The 7,500-nt window shown below is 34.8% G+C and overlaps 1 pseudogene; it reads right to left on the minus strand.

The window, feature by feature from the left end:
- The window catches only part of LOC118333424, a 38,159-nt pseudogene extending 31,646 nt beyond the window's left edge, over positions 1-6,513 (minus strand).
- Between the last annotated feature and the right edge of the window lie 987 nt (positions 6,514-7,500).

A 7,500-nucleotide genomic window follows, 5' to 3' on the forward strand; every position in this document is an offset into this window, starting at 1 on the left:
TTATTATTATTTGTCTATTTATTTTTTATTATTTATATGTTATCTGTTTATTATAGGTTTTCGTTGTTATTCTTAGTTTTTTATCTTTTCCTAATTCTGCCTCCAGTGTTTCCTGAGTTTGTGTTTTACTGAGTGTTTTGATTATAAAAAAATTAATTACTTTGCGTATGTTTGTTTTAATGGTGGAAAACACTTTGTTTTTCAAAAATAAAGTCTAGATTAACTGAAAGAAACTTACACGTGACTTATTTACATTATAAATTATGTATTTAACTAGTTTTTGTTGTTTTCTGTGTTATTTTTTCTCATTTGCCGAGATTTCTTTACCAAATTGGAATGTTTTTTTTGCTTTTGCTTGTGTTTTGTACATATGTACATAGTATGATATATATATTAATACACACATATATGATAGCGGTTAACACTGAGTAGAGAATAAGTTTTGTCCTCATCTGACTGTATTTATGGACGTGAATGCAAAATCAGTTCTGGGTCACTGGGTGATAAAAACATTCCTTTCCATGTAGCGCCGCTTCTAGAGAAGAAAAATGCTGCAATGTTACAGATAATCAAAAGATATGTAAGATGGATTGTTGTTATGTGTGTGGCGTGTGTGTGGTGTGGTGTGTGCGCGCTCACCCTAGTAGGGACTCGTCCCCGAGCACGGCCGCCCCCTCCACCAATACATTGTGCCTAGCGTTGTAAGAGGAAGTCTTTTCTGCACAGAAACACACAAAAATTAGTTTTTATGTCATTACAGAATTTTCTCTGCCAGCCTATCTACTCCTAACACTTCAGTAATGTTATTATTATTTATTAAAGTGTCTCTGGTTGATTTCTCACCGAGGGGGGCCTGACAGACTTCTTTCCACTCCACGCCCTGCTGGCCCTGCAGACAGGCTGTCAGCTTCTTGTGTGTACTGTGGGAAACCTGCTTGACGAGCTCCAGACGTTTCTCCACCTGAACAGACAGAAACCCTCGGTGAGAACACTACATACATATATATATATATATATAATTATATAACTTATTATGTCAGTTACAGACCTGCACATGCAGGCAGTTAAAGCCTCGAGCTAGAATAAGTCTGATTAGTAAAAGGCTCTGCAGCTGTTCGTACGTTGATTATGTGCTCTCATTTGCATAAGCAGAAAGAAATGTAAAATAAAAATACAAAAATAAACAAGTTTAGAGAATCTTGTTTATCTCCATGTATATACGACACCAAATAATACATACATAAGTAAATTATTATTAAATTTAATGAATAAATGAATAAATTAAATATGAAAGTATTAATATAAATATTATTCTATATGAAATAAATTGGGGAATTAATACAAAACAAATAAAGAAGCATGTTTTTTGTTTATATTACATTTTAATTAAAAAAGAAATATAAATGTCACATTTATACTACCTACCTTCGATCTCTATATTTGTTTTTAATAATAATAAATTTAATGATTTAATGATTTTTGGTGCATTTAATGGCATATAGTTAACTAGTAGTTTGCTACAGGGCAAAACACTAACTAACTAACTAGCTAATCTACATCAATAGTTAGTTAGCTACTTAGTAAATGTTTTGCTAACATTAGCTAACTTAAGATGTGATTATATATGAAGCTTTTATCTTTTAACAATCTTCTTTTTGGTCACTAGCTAATCAACCGTTACCTATAGCTAAAGTTAGTGAAACACTTTTTTTATAGCACCAAATTATAACCAAAGTTATCTCACTTTTCATGTGACAAAGATTTTAATTAAAACATGAATATCAGTGTATTTTAATATAATTTTCGGTGCATTTGATGGCATATTAATTTACTTATTGAGTAATTTATTCATTGTTGATTTTGGCAGTCTCGGTCCTCCATACTTCACTTGGCCGGTGACAATAGTACAAGCACATTACCTGCCTCTCATTTCATTATTAAACCAACTCAGTGGAACTGATGAGGCATTAATCAGATCAATTACATTTCTGCAGCCCGAGTCAATCAGTGGGGATGTTTAGCCTTTTGTCTCACAAAGAGGTTCAAATTCAGCGCTCATTAATGTTGCCTGAAGGCATTTGAAAAAGTCATTTTATACGTCACCAATTTTCCACTAATAATGATTTTTTTTGTTTTGTTTTGTTCCTACGAGAGGCAGAAAACATATCGAGGAACGTCACAAACACATAAACACTTGATTCATTAGTACCTGCAGAAGGTCTTCGCTTAATACTTCTGTTTTTTCAGCCCTGGAAGAGAAAAAGGAGGATTGTTAAATTACATAATTTGTTACTGTGCGATCAATAGTTAGTAAGCTACTTAGCCAACATTTTTCAACACAGACAAGCAAAAAAGAATATTTAACTACAGTAAAAGGAGAAAGTTGACTAAGGTTTGCTCAATTGTTATTGGAGCACAAAGCAAAAAGGGGCTGAAAGGGTCAATAAGTGCATTAACACCTGTCTTTACCTGGTGTTTATCCTACTATTTCATGTCAAAATAGCTGCTGTGAAACAAAGTGCAGCCACCACAAGCCCTAAATTAAAGATAGTTAAAGGTTAATCCACCACATGAAAGATAATCTCACTGCACACTGTGATCCAGAACCACAACATCTTTCAGCTGATCCAGAATAACAGATGATGTGATTTATGTGCTTAAGCATGATAAAATGTCACTTAATGAAATTATAAGAAAGCTTGTTGATTAGTTTCCAGACACAATATAATTAAACTATTATAAAGAGCTAATGGTTGTGTTAGCAGCTCTGTGAGCTTATTAAAAAAGTTTTTTTTTAATAATACATAGTTAAATTTTTTTATTAACGTTACTTAATAAAGACTAAAGAATTTAGAAATGTTAATTTAAATAGTGTCAGTCATGCATAATTCCCAAAATAATTAAACTATAATAAGCTAAATAAAAATTAAAATTAAAGTTTGATAAACCACATTTAAAATTCAGTATTTTAGTACGATATTTGCTGTAAAACCTCGAAGAAGGAGGAGAACAACAACAAGGCAACAGAATCAATCACATTCACACTTTCGATGCTGAACGACGAACTAAAATCAACAACATTGATTTGTGATTGAAAAGGAGAAACAATAAAACACAGAAAGAGCTAAAGAAGAAAGAGCAACAAAACTGCGTCGCAATCAGGACGAATATCTTTAAACAAGCTGCAAAGCAACAAACAACAACAGCTACTGTTTGTTTGTTTTTCTGTATCTCTTCAGGCCCACAGAGGAAATAACATATAACTGGATCAATACCTGTTAGTTGTTAATTTATTGTTTGATTATTAGATTCTCAGTTCCTTCAGGCGTATTGATACGACTCATATCCCAATCTGAGGTGTCGGCCTGAATCAATGTGGACGTTACAACACGAGAGGAACTTAAAGGTTAATAATAAAGAGCAATATGGAAGTCGTAGAAGTCGTGGCCTTTAGAGAACATAACAGTAATACGGACATCAAGAAAGAAAAATTCATTCAGACCTTCTGCTTCGTATCAGCCACCAGTTTTTAGTAATATTCTTATTTTTTATCCACATTTTATTCATAATTCTTAACATTTACAGATAATAATAAACTGCATTCTGTTCAAACGGCCAGCAGGGGGAGCTCCATTAGCCGATACCATTCAGTCTTATGGAGAAATGAGCCGACTTCTCAGTTGATGTATGAGCTTAATAAACAGTTTCCTAATGAGTTTATGGTCTCAATCTTTAGTTAAGTCTTCTTCCATACCGCATGATGTTCATTTAGTAAATGATGGCCCCATTTAGAGTAAAATAGACCATAAAGCAGTAACTTCATATACAGTAACATTATGTGTCTTATATGTCTCCAGCTACTCCTAAAGCCAAAGTTGACCTTCAGAAGCCGTTTACACTCTTAATATATCATCAAACTGCAATATTCGACACATTACAACGGTAACTGGAGTGTTTTTTTATGGCTTTAATGTCTTTCATCAATCCTAATAAAACAGGAGTGAACTTATGAAGCTCAGCGTTAAGTTCAAGCAGTAAAGACCTTCTCATTATGCCTCATTTATTCACTCTCCTTCTGAATCAGCTGACTGTGGGCGTTCACTCTTTAAACCAATCAGACACAATCTCCTCCAGCCAATCACGTTGCTGCTGTCAAACTATTATATATGAAGCCTCTCTTCATTGAACTGTAGGTTACATATATATGTTTACACAATATAAAGAACAAGAGAAAAGACATGTTTCCGGCTATTTTTTAGGATTCAATATTTGTCTGGTTGTGTTGAATTGTGGACTGATGAGGAGACATTTGCATCTCTACAGGGTGAAAATCTTGCTGTCTGATTGAGCTTCTCAAAGGACGCACATGATTATTGGTTTCTGGAGGAATAAAGAAACCCTTCAGTTGGAGCTTTACGCTGCTGAAATTATGCATTTTCTATAGTCGGTTTCACTGCGATTATATTCAGTGCTACAGGAACCCAAACGTATTAATAAACCCAAGAGAAACAAATGCAAATTACAAGAGGAAACAATCTGTCTTCAGTAGCATTTTGCTAGTAAATAAAACAATTATTAAATTATTAATTATCTTTGTAGTTTACATCTGACAAGATCATGAAGTTGTTAATTTGTATTTATTATTAGAATATCGGGGGGTTCCAAACATTGTTTTTATGTGGCTTTTGTGTGTCTGTACAATATAGAACATCCTCTATCATTACAACCTTAATTTAAAGCTAAAAAACTGCAAAAAAGGCAAATAAAGGATTGATCCCTCATTAGGAGAGACATTAAATGCATGTTGTATACAACATACAGAGTAAAAGAAGTAGTATAATGTCAATGTGGATTAAAGTACGAATATATAGGCTGATATTGAGTAAATATTAAGTGTATTAAGGCAGAAAAGCATCAAATTCTCATATTTAAGTAGGTGAAAACAACAAATATTTGGAGTTTCTGCTTAAAAACAATTGATTAATTTCCCGTCGACTGACTAACTCCAAACCCAACAGTTTCCTTACACTCTCGAGCCCTTATAGCCGTTTGTTCCAGCTACATATAACAATACCACAGGAGCCATAAATGCAGCAGAGAGCGAAAACCAGAACAACAAGAACACAAAGCTACAGCAGATACACATTGATTATACATCAGGCTGCAATCTGGACTCACTTTCCATTAAAGCATCTCAGCATTAAGATCCTCTTCAAAGCAACATTGTGAAAACACACTCTGGGTTTCAACGCAGAAAAATCTGAGCAATAAAACATCCAATGTGTTATTTTCAGCCACTGATTTTTAGAGCTAAAAAGCCTGAAAGTAGCATCGCTAATCCTGTGATTTATAACCCATCCACACCCTGAAACAGCTGATAATAAGAGGCTGAACATGTTTGAACCTCTCCAACTCTAACTAAAAACAACGATTATTTGTTATCTTTAAAAGTAGCAGACGTGATGAACAGATAAATGTGAGATCAACATGAGGTGAACCTGTTCCTCTTAAACAGGAAGAAGATTAAAAATATGTCACACTGGTTTAAACTGAGAGTAAACAGTTAAAATCCTGGTTGACACCATTATTGTAAAGCCCCAAAACGTTTAAACTGAGCAATAAAAACAGCTCAGAAAGGTGAAAAAGGAGGTATGGCTTTCTAATAAGGTGCATTTTATAAAGGGTTTATAAGATAGAACTTTATTAATGGTTAATAAATAAACATTAAACCAGTTTAATGTATAGGATCCCTCTGACATAGGAGGAGTTCATATAATTTTACTTTTTTTTTTTGTTAATTGGAACAAATTATAGGACAAATACAGACTCAGTCCAATGAATTAAATACTGACTAATAATAAATTAATAACAAATAAATATTAACTTAAGTTTTAAAGGAGAAAATTCATACTTTCCCAATAATTACTACCAAAGTATATATGCATTTATGAGCTATAAATATTTAATTAATGGTTTATAACACGAATAATGAAGTTATTTATCACCAATTATAACTTCTCCTATTTTACATTAGTACTTGTTATTTGTTGACATCTGCATTAATAAACACTAATATCGGCTTACATTATAACGTTTTCCTCATCACTGGCTTATAACTGATGATATAAAGCTATGATTTGCAACTTATAAATACTTTATAATGGTGGTACGAAACAAGAAATTGAATAAGAATAGTTATTTTCTTGCAAACCTGTTCAGGTGCAATTAATAAAATCATCCTATAGGAGCAAACAGTGGATGTTTTTAAAGATCAACAAAATCCAAACAACAGCCAGCAAACCTTAAACCACTGAAGTCAGCCTTTCCTCACTTCCTGAACAACAACAACAACATCCTCTGATTACATCCTGATACACAAACAGGCTTTACTATAATTCAGTCAGAAATAAAAGCAGCATGGCGGCGCCCCGCTGCGGCTATGTGGACTTACGGCGCCGCGCTGTTCCTGCGTGAGGCTCGAGTCCTGCTGATCTGCAGCTTTCTCCTCCACATCCCTCCTGCTAACAGGAGGGAGAGCACCTGCTTTCAGGCAGCAGCCGAGTGAGTGAGTGAAGGAGGAGGAAGAGGGTGAGAGTGAAAGGACTAGAGGGAGGGAGGGAGGAGGCCTGAAGAATGAGACCTGACTATCTGGTCCTTTCAGTCTTTCTCTTATCACCCACAGATCTCTCTCTCTCTCTCTCTCTCTCTCTCTCTCTCTCTGACTCTTTTCCTCTGATATAATCTCACCTCTGGCGACAGTTTGGACTTGAACACATTCATAGATTTTATGATTTTATATGTGAGTGCACACACACACACACACACACACTGCGATAAAGAAACGGATAAAAGAAAAAAACACCGGTTTGATACCGACCATTAAACCCTTCCACTTCCTCCCTACGCCCACCCAGCACACACACACACACACACACACACACACACACACCTTTGCTCTCATAGATTATTAGATTATTCATCAGTTGTACAGTTGGAACAGCTGGACAACAGGAGGACAAACAACCTTTTATTTCATTTCCTCCATCTCCTCGGCTGAATCTGTTGCTGTGATCTCTCCAGCTCTGCTAATGCAGCCTGAGAACCTGTAACGGTGGCTTAGAGGATGAGAAGCTGCAGGCAGCTCAGATTCACGTTTTTATCTATTATCTTTTGATATCGTCAAATAAAACCTTATGGGATTATTGGATATAACGTGTCATCTCTTCATTGCAATACTTTGCTGAAATACGAGCTACTTTTTCCTTCAATGCCTTTACTGCTAAACAGTACGAATGAATATACTGTTTTTGTGTGTGCTAAAAGACAGACCACATTTTTTGTTAAATCAACTTTACAGTGCTCCCTTTTTTTTTAGAAAAGCCTCCTTTGAAATCGATATTTTGGCTGCACCAACCCAAAAAACCAAGCCACTAAATCCTGGAGAACTCGTTAGCATGCTAGCTCTAAACACAAAGTTAGTCTACAGGCTCGAGGCTGATT

This window comes from Morone saxatilis, unplaced genomic scaffold (assembly GCF_004916995.1).
Source record: "Morone saxatilis isolate NCDOM2014 unplaced genomic scaffold, NCSU_SB_2.0 Contig1, whole genome shotgun sequence".
In the NCBI taxonomy this organism is placed as follows: Eukaryota; Metazoa; Chordata; class Actinopteri; family Moronidae; genus Morone; species Morone saxatilis.